General features: G+C 47.0%; 1 non-coding gene across 1 annotated transcript; it reads right to left on the bottom strand.

The window, feature by feature from the left end:
• Positions 1-9,761: 9,761 nt before the first annotated feature.
• On the bottom strand, positions 9,762-9,880 carry LOC138360653 (5S ribosomal RNA). The gene has a single exon (XR_011226546.1). It is a non-coding gene; the product is annotated as a 5S ribosomal RNA (ribosomal RNA).
• Positions 9,881-18,058: the final 8,178 nt, after the last annotated feature.

The raw sequence follows: 18,058 nt of genomic DNA, 5'->3' as shown, positions 1-18,058 counted from the left end.
GGACAGTGGCGGCGGCGGGCGGACAGTGGAGGCAGCGGGCGGACAGTGGAGGCGGCGGGCGGACAGTGGAGGCGGCGGCCGGACAGTGGAGGCGGCGGGCGGACAGTGGAGGCGGCGGGCGGACAGTGGAGGCGGCGGGCGGACAGTGGAGGCGGCGGGCGGACAGTGGTGGCGGCGGGCGGACAGTGGTGGCGGCGGGCGGACAGTGGTGGCGGCGGGCGGACAGTGGTGGCGGTGGCGGACAGTGGCGGCGGTGGCGGACAGTGACGGCGGTGGCGGACACTGGCGGCTGTGTCTGGCGGGCGGTGGCGGGGTCTGTGATGAGTGGTGGCGGCTGGCGGTGGTGGGTGGTGGCGGCGGTGGTGGTGGGTGGTGGTGGCGGTGGCGGCGGCTGGTGGTGGCGGCGGTGGTGGTGGGTGGTGGTGGTGGCGGCGGCGGCTGGTGGTGGTGGGTGGTGGCGGCGGTGGTGGTGGGTGGTGGTGGCGGCGGCGGCGGGTGGTGGGTGGCGGCGGCGGCTGGTGGTGGTGGGTGGTGGCGGCGGGTGGTGGTGGGTGGTGGCGGCGGGTGGTGGTGGGTGGTGGCGGCTGTGGTGGGTGGTGGCGGGCGGTGGCGGGCGGTGGCGGGCGGTGGCGGGCGGTGTCGGGCGGCGGCGGCTGTGGTGGGTGGTGACGATCGGCGGTGAGGGGGGCTGGTGGCGGCTGGCGGTGGCGGCTTGCGGTGGCGACTGTGGCAACGGGCGGTGACTGCTGATAGCGGGCGGTGGTGGCGGCTGGTGGCAGGTGGTGGTGGCGGTGGTGGCGGCTGGTGGTGGCGGCTGGTGGTGGCGGCTGGTGGTGGTGGCAGCTGGTGGCGGTGATGGCGGCTGGTGGTGGTGGCAGCTGGTGGCGGTGATGGCGGCTGGTGGTGGTGGTGGTGGCGGCTGGTGGTGGTGGCAGCTGGTGGCGGTGATGGCGGCTGGTGGTGGTGGTGGTGGTGATGGCGGCTGGTGGCGGGCGGTGGCGGGCGGTGGCGGCTTGTGGCGGCTGGTGGTGGCGGCGGTGGTGGGTGGTGGTGGTGGTGGTGGGTGGTGGTGCCGGCTGTGGTGGGTGGTGGCGGTGGTGTCGGCGGCGGCTGTGGTGGGTGGTGGCGGCGGCGGCGGTGATGGGTGGTGGCGGCGGCGGTGGTGGTGGGTGGTGGTGGCGGCGGCGGTGATGGGTGGTGGCGGCGGTGGTGGTGGGTGGTGGTGGCGGCGGCGGCTGGTGGTGGTGGGTGGTGGTGGTGGGTGGTGGCGGCTTGTGGCGGTGGTGGGTGGCGGGTGGCGGCTGGTGGTGGGTGGTGGCGGCGGGTGGTGAGTGGCGGTGGTGGGTGGCGGTGGCTGGTGGCGGGTGGTGGTAGGTGGCGGTGGCTGGTGGCGGGTGGCGGTGGCTGGTGGCGGGTGGCGGCTGGTGGTGGGTGGTGGCGGCTGGTGGTGGGTGGTGGCGGCTGGTGGTGGGTGGTGGCGGGTGGCGGGTGGCGGTGGTGGGTGGCGGTGGCGGGTGGCGGCTGGTGGTGGGTGGTGGCGGGTGGCGGCTGGTGGTGGGTGGTGGTGGGTGGTGGCGGGTGGCGGCTGGTGGTGGGTGGTGGCGGGTGGCGGCTGGTGGTGGGTGGCGGCGGGTGGCGGCTGGTGGTGGGTGGCGGCTGGTGGTGGGTGGCGGCGGGTGGTGGGTGGCGGCGGGTGGCGGCGGGTGGCGGCTGGTAGTGGGTGGCGGCTGGCGGCTGGTGGTGGGTGGTGGTGGGTGGCGGGTGGCGGCGGGTGGTGGCGGGTGGCGGGTGGCGGCGGGTGGCGGCTGGTGGCGGCCAGCTGGGACACACCCTTCTCCACTGTAGGTCTGAGTACAACTAACCATATGTCTCTCTCACCCACCAGAACAGTGTTGCCAGCTTGCGCTCTCAAAATGTTTCCTTCAAAGATTGTATATTATCTTTGAACAACAAGTTTGATTATCAAGGAAATAATGCATATATTATTGTCACATTAATACTGTGCAATATCTTATTACATTCCTGCTAAATAATTATAATTTGAAACAGGACAAAAAATCCCACATATATATAAAAACCAACATTAGAGATCACGAGGCCTAGGACTCGCCTGTGACCACACATCCTGCCTCCCTGGCCTGCTACACTCACACACCTCACACTCTTAACTCTCTCATAATCACTCTCACTCTCTTACTCTGTCACTCTTACTCTGTCACTCTTACTCTCTGTCACTCTTACTCTCTGTCACTCTTACTCTCTGTCACTCTTACTCTCTGTCACTCTTACACTCTGTCACTCTTACTCTCTGTCACTCTTACTCTCTGTCACTCTTACACTCTGTCACTACTACTCTCTGTCACTCTTACTCTGTCACGCTTACTCTCTGTCACTCTTACTCTCTGTCACTCTTACTCTCTGTCACTCTTACTCTGTCACTCTTACTCTGTCACTCTTACTCTCTGTCACTCTTACTCTCTGTCACTCTTACTCTCTGTCACTCTTACTCTCTGTCACTCTTACTCTCTGTCACTCTTACTCTGTACTCTTACTCTGTCACTCTTACTCTCTGTCACTCTTACTCTGTCACTCTTACTCTCTGTCACTCTTACTCTCTGTCACTCTTACTCTGTCACTCTTACACTCTGTCACTCTTACTCTGTCACTCTTACTCTCTGTCACTCTTACTCTCTGTCACTCTTACTCTGTCACTCTTACTCTGTCACTCTTACTCTCTGTCACTCTTACTCTCTGTCACTCTTACTCTGTCACTCTTACTCTGTCACTCTTACTCTCTGTCACTCTTACTCTCTGTCACTCTTACTCTCTGTCACTCTTACTCTCTGTCATTCTTACTCTCTGTCACTCTTACTCTCTGTCACTCTTACTCTGTCACTCTTACTCTCTGTCACTCTTACTCTCTGTCACTCTTACTCTCTGTCACTCTTACTCTGTCACTCTTACTCTCTGTCACTCTTACTCTCTGTCACTCTTACTCTGTCACTCTTACTCTCTGTCACTCTTACTCTGTCACTCTTACTCTGTCACTCTTACTCTCTGTCACTCTTACTCTCTGTCACTCTTACTCTCTGTCACTCTTACTCTGTCACTCTTACTCTCTGTCACTCTTACTCTCTGTCACTCTTACTCTGTCATTCTTACTCACTCTCAGTCACCCTTACCCATTCATACTCACTCTCTCACTCTTACTCTCATACTCTTACTCTCAATTACTCTTACTCTCAATCACTCTTACTCCCAATCACTCCTACTCCCAATCACTCCTACTCTCAATCACTCCTACTCTCATTCTTACTCTTACTCCCAATCACTCTTACTCTCAATCACTCTTATTCTCATTCTTACTCTCACTCTTACTCCCAATCACTCTTACTCCCAATCACTCTTACTCTCAATCACTCTTACTCTCAATCACTCTTACTCTCAATCACTCTTACTCTCATTCTTACTCTTACTCACTCTTACTCTCAATCACTCTTATTCTCATTCTTACTCCTACTCTCACTCTAACTCCTACTCCCAATCACTCTTACTCCCAATCACTCTTACTCTCAATCACTCTTACTCCCAATCACTCTTACTCTCAATCACTCTTACTCTCAATCACTCTTACTCTCAATCACTCTTACTCTCAATCACTCTTACTCTCACTAACTCTCAATCACTCTTACTCTCACTCTAACTCTCAATCACTCTTACTCTCATACTCACCCTTACTCTCAATCACTTTACTCTCACTCTTACTCATTCTGTCACTCTTACTCTCACTCTTACTCACTCTGTCACTCTTACTCACTCTGTCACTCTTACTCACTCTCAGTCACTCTTACTTATACTCACTCTTACTCACACTTACACACTCTCTGGCACTCTCACTCACCTTCATTCACTCTTACTCACTCTTACCCACTCTCGCTCACTCTTACTCACTCTAGTTAATAAGAACACGCCAATATAAGACAACAAAACGTTTTCAGATTCGTTCTCACCACTTTCCAGCAACTTTTAAAATTTATATAAATTATCTTAGGGAATAATACATAAATTATATATTTAAACATGATATTAGTGTTTAGTGGAATGCATAAGGAGTCAAATTGTGTTAAAAAGAGCGATTTTTAGAAAATTTGGAAAACTACTTTTTTCTGTTCATATTATAACTAAATGGATTTTAAAGGTTTCACTCAGCCAATATATATCATTCACAATTTATTAATGAATTTTACAAAAAAACACCATAAATTTTATATTTAAACATGTAAAAACTATTTGTTTTACATTTGGAAGAAAATAATTGTAGAAAAACAATTTATAATTAAACCTTTGTGTTTGGATTTTTTGAGTAAAAGTTTCTCAAAGGCTCTCCTGCACCATTCTCAATGCAAATCATTCCCACACCTATGGGAAGAGATAGGCGAACGTTGTGTAGATGATTTGTGTTTGCTGGGTTGCCGCGTCCAGTCATGGTGTTGAAGTTGTGTGAATCGAATTGACGAATGCCCGCACGATTTCCCGACTATATCCCATCAAGCGGACGTACTAGTAGCATTGCAACTCCTGCCTGCCCTTACTTTACGCTTGTGGTCGAGTAGACACGGCTTTCTCACAACGCTTTCAAAACTGCAGTTGCCTACTCGTCTGTTTCACGTCCCTGTGAAATGACTTTTGCACAAATCCAAAAAATAGAGCAAAATCAGCGATAATAGTGATTGAGGTGAGCCGCCTGTTGGCTGCAGCCAGAGGAAGGAGGGGAGGGGCAACGGGGTGACGTAGGCGAGTCGAGCAGCCAATGGCGCTCGAGCAAGCGCCTCGAGACGGCGTATATAAGCAAAAATTTTTCGGCGCCGGCCATCACAAACCACAGTTGTTCACCATGGCTCGCACCAAGCAGACTGCTCGCAAGTCCACGGGAGGCAAGGCTCCTCGTAAGCAGCTGGCCACCAAGGCAGCACGCAAGTCTGCTCCTGCCACAGGGGGTGTGAAGAAGCCTCACCGTTACAGGCCCGGAACGGTCGCCCTGCGTGAGATCCGTCGTTACCAGAAGAGCACCGAGTTGCTCATCAGGAAACTTCCCTTCCAGCGTCTGGTGCGCGAGATTGCCCAGGACTTCAAGACCGATCTTCGCTTCCAGTCGTCTGCCGTCATGGCTTTACAGGAGGCATCCGAGGCTTACCTGGTCGGTCTCTTCGAGGACACTAACCTCTGTGCCATCCACGCCAAGCGTGTCACCATCATGCCAAAGGACATTCAGCTTGCTCGCCGTATCCGTGGAGAGCGTGCATAAGCTAAATCGACCACCCTAGTATACACCAAACTCGGCCCTTCTCAGGGCCAAAATATCCTTCTAAGGAGATTTCAGACATTCCTAGCATAATTTAGGTGTCATACATACATGTGATATCAATAAATCAAGTCATTTGTAGTACAACCTGTTCTCTTACAAACAAAACGCCGTCGCTTTTCACTCTTATGCACTGTCAAGGATCACCCCCCCCCCCAAAATAAAAATTGTCATACTGTACTAGAAATAAAAGCAGCTTGTATAAGTGACATATACTGTCCAGTCCTGTTTTATTCTGTTTTCGGTCCTCTGGCTTAATCTGTTAAGTTAGGAGATGACATTTTAAATTAACCGTTTTCTTGACATTTTCAAACCTAAGAGGGTGGCCTGCATAGTAATCCTAATGTGGAACATAACAATGAATCTCTAATCTCTAGAAAAAAGATACCGAGTGCTTATATGTGTTGAGAGAGAGAGAGAGAGAGAGAGAGAGAGAGAGAGAGAGAGAGAGAGAGAGAGAGAGAGAGAGAGAGAGAGAGAGAGAGAGAGAGAGAGAGAGAGAGAGAGAGAGAGAGAGAGACACACAGACAGACAGACAAGACAGACAAGACAGACAGACAGACAGACAGACAGACAGACAGACAGACAGACAGACAGACAGACAGACAGACAGGCAGGCAGGCAGGCAGACAGACAGACAGACAGACAGACAGACAGACAGACACTGAGAGAGAGAAACACACACAGACAGTTTCATAAATATTCTCATTTTATAGCTATTTGCTTTCAGTGACAGAGGTTTTTGTTATAATAGTATTGGTGTCTAACACTCACAATCTCTTTAGAAATTAAAGTGTGGCTCCAATGGAGCCGAGTTTGTTGGTTTGAGGCCAAGCCACCACCACAGGGCAGTAAGTAAGCCGTTTACTTGGAGGAGGTGTACTTGGTGACGGCCTTAGTGCCCTCAGAGACGGCGTGCTTGGCCAGTTCTCCGGGCAACAGGAGCCTTACAGCCGTCTGGATCTCCCGACTGGTAATGGTGGAACGCTTGTTGTAGTGGGCCAGGCGAGAAGCCTCGGCGGCGATGCGCTCGAAGATGTCGTTCACGAACGAGTTCATGATCGACATGGCTTTGGAAGAGATACCAGTGTCGGGGTGGACCTGCTTCAGCACTTTGTAGATGTAGATGCTGTAGCTCTCCTTCCTCCTGCGCTTCTTTTTCTTATCGCCCTTGGCAATGGCCTTCTGGGCCTTTCCGGCCTTCTTGGCAGCCTTTCCAGATGCCTTGGGTGGCATGATGATGCTCGTGCTGGCTGGCGTTGCGATACAATAATGAACTTTTGCGCGAGGCGAGCTTTCCTTTTATATCCCGCTCGCGACTCAGCTCAGAGCGGGTCGCGTGGCGGAGCGCGCTGATTGGTCAGTGGCGGGCTCCCTTGATCCTGAGCGGGGTATATAACACGAAGCTCGATCTGCGGGGCGGCATAAAACCACCACAAACCCACAACAGCAGCAGCAATGTCAGGACGCGGCAAGGGAGGCAAAGTGAAGGGCAAGTCAAAGTCTCGCTCCAGCAGGGCCGGACTTCAGTTCCCCGTGGGCAGAATTCACCGTCTGCTGCGTAAGGGCAACTACGCCGAACGCGTCGGTGCTGGCGCTCCTGTCTACCTGGCAGCCGTCATGGAATACCTCGCTGCCGAAGTTCTGGAGCTCGCCGGTAACGCCGCACGTGACAACAAGAAGACCCGTATCATCCCACGTCACTTGCAGTTGGCCATCCGCAACGACGAAGAACTCAACAAACTTCTGTCTGGCGTAACCATTGCACAGGGAGGTGTTCTTCCAAACATTCAGGCAGTTCTTTTGCCAAAGAAGACAGAGAAGAAGTAAGCACTTCTGCCACCCACCACGACAAATACCATAACCAGGCTCCATCCGGAGCCACACACACTTTAATAGAGAGATTCAAGTAGACAATCAACTTTCAAACATTAATAATAACATTTATATTGATTTCATTTGGAATGTGTACATAACAAACAAACAAACAAAACAAAATTATAGGGGATATTCAGCATCACTTGGAATATTAACCAATCATATAAATCCAATATATATTTTATATTTTACTTTAAGCGAGGAATTCATATTCTATCAATTTTTAATCATACAAATGAACAAAAGCAATTCTTCACTAGACGTAACGAATGAATAAATGATCAAGGTTTTAATGTGTTTCATGAATAAATATATATATATATATATATATATATATATATATATATATATATATATATATATATATATATATATATATATATATATATAATATAATATAATATAATATATTATAATACTTGTGAACCAGAATATGTTTGAGCAGCAGCGATCGTGCCATTGGCCGAAGTGCAACAATTCAAATAATTTAAAGGGCCTGCTCGGGTATATAAGAGAGGCTGGGAGACTGGGGCCGGTGGTGGGTGATGGGTGATGAGTGATGGTGTGGTGTGGTGTGGTGTTGTTAAGAGTTGATTTACGGCCAGCCAGCCAGCTGCAGCCAAGGCAGGGCAGGGCAAGGCAAGGCAAGGCAAGGCAAGGCAAGGCAATAACAGGACAGGACAGCCAAGGCAAGGCAAGGCAAGGCAAGGCAAGGCAAGGCAAGCAGGCGGGCGGGCGGGCGGGCGGGCGGGCGGGCGGGCGGGCAGCCAGCCAGCCAGCCAGCCAGCCAGCCAGCCAGCCAGCCAGCCAGCCAGCCAGGCAGGCAGGCAGGCAGGCAGGCAGGCAGGCAGGCAGGCAGCCAGGCAGCCAGCCAGTCAGCCAACCAGCCAGCCAGCCAGCCAGCCAGCCAGGCAGGCAGGCAGCCAGCCAGCCAGCCACTCCCACTTTGTATTTATATGCATTCAATTTATATTCAAACATTATATATGTTAAGGGCCTAGTTTTAGTGTTTATTTTAAAAATGACAAACATCGAGTCGTTTTACCAGTCCTTTAGCGTTAACGGTGATGCATTTTAAAACTGAACAGAAATCACCTTTTCTGGATATATCAAATATCGAATCCGCTTAATGTGCCTACAATTCAATCATTCAAAAAATACATAATTTACATCATGCCTTTTCATAGAACAGACAATAAGATTTGAGACAATAAGAACTTTAGTTTTATAACTAAAGTTGCACAATTATACCAACTCTATGGTGGCTGGGTGGTAAGGTGTGTGGCTGGTGTTTTGGAAGTCGCGAGTTCAAACGACCCAATGGGAGTACTTTTTTTTTTTTTTTATGCCATACAATCTTCCTAGTACTATTATGTAGGTGTGTGTGTGTGTGTTTTTATTCATTCTTTGGTTTTATAGATGACATACATATTGACTCCTTTTACCGGTCCTTAATTAGGCTCTGGGGAAGCAATGGTGGTGGTGGTGGTGGTGGTGCATTTAAAACTAAACCAAAAATCACCAGTTCTGGACGCGTCAAATATCATATCCGCTTAATGTGTCTACAACCTAATTACTTAAAACTACACTATTTAATTCATTCATATCACGTGCATATTGGTCATTATGCTCATACAACCGACATAACAATTTATTTTCATTATTAGAATCATACATTTCATCAAGTAATACAGATACAAAGAGATTTTCTTTCTGAGAAGACCGTTAGTATTGGCTGGCTGGCAGGCAGGCAGGCAGGCATTTGAGGGTTATTATTTCGCCTGTTGATTGGGGGGAGGGTTGATGTGTTAGGGGGTTTTCGGTTAGGTGTGGTGGTGGTGATTGGTGGTGATTGGTGGTGGTGGTGATTGGTGGTGATTGGTGGTGAGTAGTGGTGGTGGTGGTGGTGGTGGTGGTAGTAGGTGGGAGGGGGGGGGGGGGGGAAGGGGAATGATGGTCTGTGGATTCCTTCTCCGTACCCCTTACATATAAGCAAAAACATGCCTTCCTGTGGGTATAGAAACATTAACACAAATTATATCAGTAACTGATATTGTAGCCTTTTAAACAGAAAAGATTTGTACATACAAATACTTTTAAATTATCATTTATTTGTGGAAATGGCATTTACGTCATTAAATTGATACCTCAGCATCAAGTGTCCTGCAGTGGTCCAGTGGTAAAGTGTATATAAGTGATGCGTATTCTTGGAGTTGCGAGTTCAAACCCGGATTAAGCTATATATATATATATATATATATATATATATATATATATATATATATATATATATATATATATATATATATACAACATGTTTTGTTTTGGTTGTTTGTTTTTGTATAAAGCCTCACACACTATATTAAGCGAGTTTGTTTTAAACATGACATACATATTAATTCATTTTACCAGGCCTTATTCCACACAACTCCGTGAATTTCCCGTGGAGCCAGCCAGCCAGCCAGCCAGCCATTCAAACAAAAACAAACGAAACAAAACAAAACAAAACAAAAAACATTATTGCCAACAGCATTTGGTGTTCCCAGGCGGTCACCCATCCAAGTACTAACCAAACCCAACGTTGCTTAACTTCGCTGATCGGACGAGAAGCGGTGTTCTCAACGTGGTATGGCCGTTGGCATGAGACTGCCTACACATTGTGGCTAATAACCAACTCTTTTTAGTCATCACGGCAGGATACGGACCTTCTTGTGGTGTCTTAATGGTAATTGTATCCTAACATATTTTTGTCTCCTTGGCATGGATATTTAACATCGTTTATTCAGTCTTGGGTTTATGTTCTTTCGCCATTTACAGACATTTTACATCTACCTACTTCCTCAGCCTACCCTGCCAATTTCTAATGAATTTGTGGATTTTCTTTTGTAATACATACATGTGTGTGCTCATCTGCTCTTCAGTTTTTATGATATTTGTCTCATCTGTCCTGCTTTATGATACTTTTACAAAGAACATGAACAAATGCTTCTATTTTAGAGAAGATATGGGATCCAGGTTTCGGAGCCGTAAAACCAACCGTCGTGATTGGTGGACGAGTTGCCAGGTTGCAGCTTCTGTACCGTGCCGGCACATAAATAGGTTCGGCTCAAGCGGCGGCAGCATCATTCCCCCGTGACTGTCTGAGCGTCTCTCATCACCTTGGTTATCTCATCATCATCATGGTAGAAGCAAAGCCTACCAAGAAGGCTGCGGCTGCTGCTGCTGTGGTGGCCACCACCAGGAAACCTCGCGTCCAGGTTGCTCACCCGAAAACTAGTCAAATGGTTCTAGCCGCGGTCGCAGCACTCAAAGACCGTAAGGGCTCGTCTCTACAAGCAATCAAGAAGTACGTTGTTGCCAACAACAAAGTCGAGGCTGCCAAGATCGCCATTTACATCCGAAGATTTCTCAAGAAAGCAGTGGCTGACGGCATTCTTGTTCAGACCAAGGGAAGTGGAGCTAGTGGATCATTCAAGCTGGCCGTAGCAGAGAAGAGGGCCGTTCTAACTCCCAAGAAAGCCACCACAACCAAGAAACCATCTACAGCAGCAAAGAAGGCCGTGGTAACTCCCAAGAAAGCCGCCACAAGCAACAAACCACCTACAGCCTTGAAAAAGAAGCAGCAGCAGCAGCAGCTTGTTGTTGGGAACAAAAAGCCCAAAATAAAGAGAGCTTCAAAATCTCCCAAACCACCCAAGGCAAAGAAAGCTGTCAAGAAAACAACAAAGGCAAAATAAACGACGACATGCAAGCAGCATGAATACACATGACAATAAACATCCAGGCCTCCCCCCTCAGTGGAGGGGCCTCATATGATTCCAAAAAGAGTTTAGTTTTGTAGACAAATAAATCATTACTTTTGGGGTAGATTTACTCTGTATATTATATATATATATATATATATATATATATATATATATATATATATATATATATATATATATATATATATATATATATATATATATATATATATATATATATATATATATATATATATATATATATATATATACACACATACATGGGTGAGGTGATATGGTACCAAAGTTTTTGGTGAGGTGATTGACATTTACACAAGATAAAACACGAACCAATGGGAATAAAAACATAAGAATGGAAGTAACTGCAGAAGGCCTATTGGCCCATAACACAAGCACTTCCTCTTGATGCTTCTATATTGGTTCGGAGTCTTGAAGCTATAATATATATATATATATATATATATATATATATATATATATATATATATATATATATATATATATATATATATATATATATATATATATATATATATATATATATATATATATATATATGCACACAAAACTAAATAGTCTTGTTAGACAAATTGCCCCTATTAGAGGCAAGTTGACTAACAAGCCGAATGACTGCAATTGTTTTGAATTTGAGTTAAATCTAACATAGAAATGTAATCAAACCTAACCTAACCTATGCTAACCCAAGCTAAGCTAACCTAACCTAACCTAAGCTAACCCAAGCTAAGCTAAGCTAACCTAACCTAACCTAACCTAACCTAACCTAAGCTAAGCTAACCTAACCTAACCTAACCTAACCTAACCTAACCCAGCAATTCATGATCTTAATATAATACTGTTAATTGGATAAACCAATTTGGAAAGAAATGTTCGAAAATAACAAAATTAACTGTGCTTGTTAGGAAAATTGGGCCTTGCATACTTGTCCCAATAGTGTGGTTCTCGCTTTTAGGTACGACATAAACGTATACCTAAGTTGAGAGAGAAAAAGATTCGCACTCAAACATGCATATCGATTGCCAGTCCTGAATTCTGGGTAGATATTCGTGTCCTCCCTTTTCATTTACCATCATTTGGATACTATCAAAACAGCTCTGAGAAGGATAAAATGAATAAAACGGGTAGCTCACTCATGTAAAAAGGAAGAGTTGGGAAAGATCTCTCTCTCTCTCTCTCTCCCCCTCACCCCCCCCCCCCCCACCAATGATCCTGCTCTGCTAGTATATAACGTAACAAACCTTCCCCCCCCCCCCTCCCTCCCCAATCAGAGTCCCTTTAAGCATGCGAGGATAAAAAATAGATTTCATAAGACCCAATGTGCTAGCTGATATCAAAACAATTTATGTTATCGTCTATTAAGCCCTTCAGTAAAAAAGTATAGGGACCTAATTAGGTCCCGTTTTGAGGTGGTGGTGGGTGGAATCGATGGATTAGCCAAGCTCTTATCCGCCGAATCCGTAGAGGGTACGACCCTGGCGCTTCAGAGCGTACACCACGTCCATGGCAGTGACGGTCTTCCTCTTGGCGTGTTCCGTGTAGGTTACAGCATCACGGATGACGTTCTCGAGGAACACCTTCAGGACGCCACGGGTCTCTTCGTAGATGAGACCCGAAATACGCTTCACGCCGCCACGACGAGCTAAGCGACGAATAGCGGGCTTGGTGATGCCCTGGATGTTGTCACGTAGCACCTTACGATGACGCTTGGCGCCACCCTTTCCGAGTCCCTTGCCGCGTCCAGTCATGGTGTTGAAGTTGTGTGAATCGAATTGACGAATGCCCGCACGATTTCCCGACTATATCCCATCAAGCGGACGTACTAGTAGCATTGCAACTCCTGCCTGCCCTTACTTTACGCTTGTGGTCGAGTAGACACGGCTTTCTCACAACGCTTTCAAAACTGCAGTTGCCTACTCGTCTGTTTCACGTCCCTGTGAAATGACTTTTGCACAAATCCAAAAAATAGAGCAAAATCAGCGATAATAGTGATTGAGGTGAGCCGCCTGTTGGCTGCAGCCAGAGGAAGGAGGGGAGGGGCAACGGGGTGACGTAGGCGAGTCGAGCAGCCAATGGCGCTCGAGCAAGCGCCTCGAGACGGCGTATATAAGCAAAAATTTTTCGGCGCCGGCCATCACAAACCACAGTTGTTCACCATGGCTCGCACCAAGCAGACTGCTCGCAAGTCCACGGGAGGCAAGGCTCCTCGTAAGCAGCTGGCCACCAAGGCAGCACGCAAGTCTGCTCCTGCCACAGGGGGTGTGAAGAAGCCTCACCGTTACAGGCCCGGAACGGTCGCCCTGCGTGAGATCCGTCGTTACCAGAAGAGCACCGAGTTGCTCATCAGGAAACTTCCCTTCCAGCGTCTGGTGCGCGAGATTGCCCAGGACTTCAAGACCGATCTTCGCTTCCAGTCGTCTGCCGTCATGGCTTTACAGGAGGCATCCGAGGCTTACCTGGTCGGTCTCTTCGAGGACACTAACCTCTGTGCCATCCACGCCAAGCGTGTCACCATCATGCCAAAGGACATTCAGCTTGCTCGCCGTATCCGTGGAGAGCGTGCATAAGCTAAATCGACCACCCTAGTATACACCAAACTCGGCCCTTCTCAGGGCCAAAATATCCTTCTAAGGAGATTTCAGACATTCCTAGCATAATTTAGGTGTCATACATACATGTGATATCAATAAATCAAGTCATTTGTAGTACAACCTGTTCTCTTACAAACAAAACGCCGTCGCTTTTCACTCTTATGCACTGTCAAGGATCACCCCCCCCCCCCAAAATAAAAATTGTCATACTGTACTAGAAATAAAAGCAGCTTGTATAAGTGACATATACTGTCCAGTCCTGTTTTATTCTGTTTTCGGTCCTCTGGCTTAATCTGTTAAGTTAGGAGATGACATTTTAAATTAACCGTTTTCTTGACATTTTCAAACCTAAGAGGGTGGCCTGCATAGTAATCCTAATGTGGAACATAACAATGAATCTCTAATCTCTAGAAAAAAGATACCGAGTGCTTATATGTGTTGAGAGAGAGAGAGAGAGAGAGAGAGAGAGAGAGAGAGAGAGAGAGAGAGAGAGAGAGAGAGAGAGAGAGAGAGAGAGAGAGAGAGAGAGAGAGAGAGAGAGAGAGAGAGACACACAGACAGACAGACAAGACAGACAAGACAGACAGACAGACAGACAGACAGACAGACAGACAGACAGACAGACAGACAGACAGACAGGCAGGCAGGCAGGCAGACAGACAGACAGACAGACAGACAGACAGACAGACAGACAGACACTGAGAGAGAGAAACACACACAGACAGTTTCATAAATATTCTCATTTTATAGCTATTTGCTTTCAGTGACAGAGGTTTTTGTTATAATAGTATTGGTGTCTAACACTCACAATCTCTTTAGAAATTAAAGTGTGGCTCCAATGGAGCCGAGTTTGTTGGTTTGAGGCCAAGCCACCACCACAGGGCAGTAAGTAAGCCGTTTACTTGGAGGAGGTGTACTTGGTGACGGCCTTAGTGCCCTCAGAGACGGCGTGCTTGGCCAGTTCTCCGGGCAACAGGAGCCTTACAGCCGTCTGGATCTCCCGACTGGTAATGGTGGAACGCTTGTTGTAGTGGGCCAGGCGAGAAGCCTCGGCGGCGATGCGCTCGAAGATGTCGTTCACGAACGAGTTCATGATCGACATGGCTTTGGAAGAGATACCAGTGTCGGGGTGGACCTGCTTCAGCACTTTGTAGATGTAGATGCTGTAGCTCTCCTTCCTCCTGCGCTTCTTTTTCTTATCGCCCTTGGCAATGGCCTTCTGGGCCTTTCCGGCCTTCTTGGCAGCCTTTCCAGATGCCTTGGGTGGCATGATGATGCTCGTGCTGGCTGGCGTTGCGATACAATAATGAACTTTTGCGCGAGGCGAGCTTTCCTTTTATATCCCGCTCGCGACTCAGCTCAGAGCGGGTCGCGTGGCGGAGCGCGCTGATTGGTCAGTGGCGGGCTCCCTTGATCCTGAGCGGGGTATATAACACGAAGCTCGATCTGCGGGGCGGCATAAAACCACCACAAACCCACAACAGCAGCAGCAATGTCAGGACGCGGCAAGGGAGGCAAAGTGAAGGGCAAGTCAAAGTCTCGCTCCAGCAGGGCCGGACTTCAGTTCCCCGTGGGCAGAATTCACCGTCTGCTGCGTAAGGGCAACTACGCCGAACGCGTCGGTGCTGGCGCTCCTGTCTACCTGGCAGCCGTCATGGAATACCTCGCTGCCGAAGTTCTGGAGCTCGCCGGTAACGCCGCACGTGACAACAAGAAGACCCGTATCATCCCACGTCACTTGCAGTTGGCCATCCGCAACGACGAAGAACTCAACAAACTTCTGTCTGGCGTAACCATTGCACAGGGAGGTGTTCTTCCAAACATTCAGGCAGTTCTTTTGCCAAAGAAGACAGAGAAGAAGTAAGCACTTCTGCCACCCACCACGACAAATACCATAACCAGGCTCCATCCGGAGCCACACACACTTTAATAGAGAGATTCAAGTAGACAATCAACTTTCAAACATTAATAATAACATTTATATTGATTTCATTTGGAATGTGTACATAACAAACAAACAAACAAAACAAAATTATAGGGGATATTCAGCATCACTTGGAATATTAACCAATCATATAAATCCAATATATATTTTATATTTTACTTTAAGCGAGGAATTCATATTCTATCAATTTTTAATCATACAAATGAACAAAAGCAATTCTTCACTAGACGTAACGAATGAATAAATGATCAAGGTTTTAATGTGTTTCATGAATAAATATATATATATATATATATATATATATATATATATATATATATATATATATATATATATATATATATATATATATATATATAATATAATATAATATAATATATTATAATACTTGTGAACCAGAATATGTTTGAGCAGCAGCGATCGTGCCATTGGCCGAAGTGCAACAATTCAAATAATTTAAAGGGCCTGCTCGGGTATATAAGAGAGGCTGGGAGACTGGGGCCGGTGGTGGGTGATGGGTGATGAGTGATGGTGTGGTGTGGTGTGGTGTTGTTAAGAGTTGATTTACGGCCAGCCAGCCAGCTGCAGCCAAGGCAGGGCAGGGCAAGGCAAGGCAAGGCAAGGCAAGGCAAGGCAAGGCAATAACAGGACAGGACAGCCAAGGCAAGGCAAGGCAAGGCAAGGCAAGGCAAGGCAAGCAGGCGGGCGGGCGGGCGGGCGGGCGGGCGGGCGGGCGGGCAGCCAGCCAGCCAGCCAGCCAGCCAGCCAGCCAGCCAGCCAGCCAGCCAGCCAGGCAGCCAGGCAGGCAGGCAGGCAGGCAGGCAGGCAGGCAGCCAGGCAGCCAGCCAGTCAGCCAACCAGCCAGCCAGCCAGCCAGCCAGCCAGGCAGGCAGGCAGCCAGCCAGCCAGCCACTCCCACTTTGTATTTATATGCATTCAATTTATATTCAAACATTATATATGTTAAGGGCCTAGTTTTAGTGTTTATTTTAAAAATGACAAACATCGAGTCGTTTTACCAGTCCTTTAGCGTTAACGGTGATGCATTTTAAAACTGAACAGAAATCACCTTTTCTGGATATATCAAATATCGAATCCGCTTAATGTGCCTACAATTCAATCATTCAAAAAATACATAATTTACATCATGCCTTTTCATAGAACAGACAATAAGATTTGAGACAATAAGAACTTTAGTTTTATAACTAAAGTTGCACAATTATACCAACTCTATGGTGGCTGGGTGGTAAGGTGTGTGGCTGGTGTTTTGGAAGTCGCGAGTTCAAACGACCCAATGGGAGTACTTTTTTTTTTTTTTTTATGCCATACAATCTTCCTAGTACTATTATGTAGGTGTGTGTGTGTGTGTTTTTATTCATTCTTTGGTTTTATAGATGACATACATATTGACTCCTTTTACCGGTCCTTAATTAGGCTCTGGGGAAGCAATGGTGGTGGTGGTGGTGGTGGTGCATTTAAAACTAAACCAAAAATCACCAGTTCTGGACGCGTCAAATATCATATCCGCTTAATGTGTCTACAACCTAATTACTTAAAACTACACTATTTAATTCATTCATATCACGTGCATATTGGTCATTATGCTCATACAACCGACATAACAATTTATTTTCATTATTAGAATCATACATTTCATCAAGTAATACAGATACAAAGAGATTTTCTTTCTGAGAAGACCGTTAGTATTGGCTGGCTGGCAGGCAGGCAGGCAGGCATTTGAGGGTTATTATTTCGCCTGTTGATTGGGGGGAGGGTTGATGTGTTAGGGGGTTTTCGGTTAGGTGTGGTGGTGGTGATTGGTGGTGATTGGTGGTGGTGGTGATTGGTGGTGATTGGTGGTGAGTAGTGGTGGTGGTGGTGGTGGTGGTGGTAGTAGGTGGGAGGGGGGGGGGGGGGGGAAGGGGAATGATGGTCTGTGGATTCCTTCTCCGTACCCCTTACATATAAGCAAAAACATGCCTTCCTGTGGGTATAGAAACATTAACACAAATTATATCAGTAACTGATATTGTAGCCTTTTAAACAGAAAAGATTTGTACATACAAATACTTTTAAATTATCATTTATTTGTGGAAATGGCATTTACGTCATTAAATTGATACCTCAGCATCAAGTGTCCTGCAGTGGTCCAGTGGTAAAGTGTATATAAGTGATGCGTATTCTTGGAGTTGCGAGTTCAAACCCGGATTAAGCTATATATATATATATATATATATATATATATATATATATATATATATATATATATATATATATATATATATATATATACAACATGTTTTGTTTTGGTTGTTTGTTTTTGTATAAAGCCTCACACACTATATTAAGCGAGTTTGTTTTAAACATGACATACATATTAATTCATTTTACCAGGCCTTATTCCACACAACTCCGTGAATTTCCCGTGGAGCCAGCCAGCCAGCCAGCCAGCCATTCAAACAAAAACAAACGAAACAAAACAAAACAAAACAAAAAACATTAT

Source organism: Procambarus clarkii, unplaced genomic scaffold, assembly GCF_040958095.1.
Source record: "Procambarus clarkii isolate CNS0578487 unplaced genomic scaffold, FALCON_Pclarkii_2.0 HiC_scaffold_116, whole genome shotgun sequence".
In the NCBI taxonomy this organism is placed as follows: Eukaryota; Metazoa; Arthropoda; class Malacostraca; order Decapoda; family Cambaridae; genus Procambarus; species Procambarus clarkii.
The sequence above is the reverse complement of the archived record's forward strand: the minus strand, read 5'-3'. Positions and strand labels throughout refer to the sequence as shown.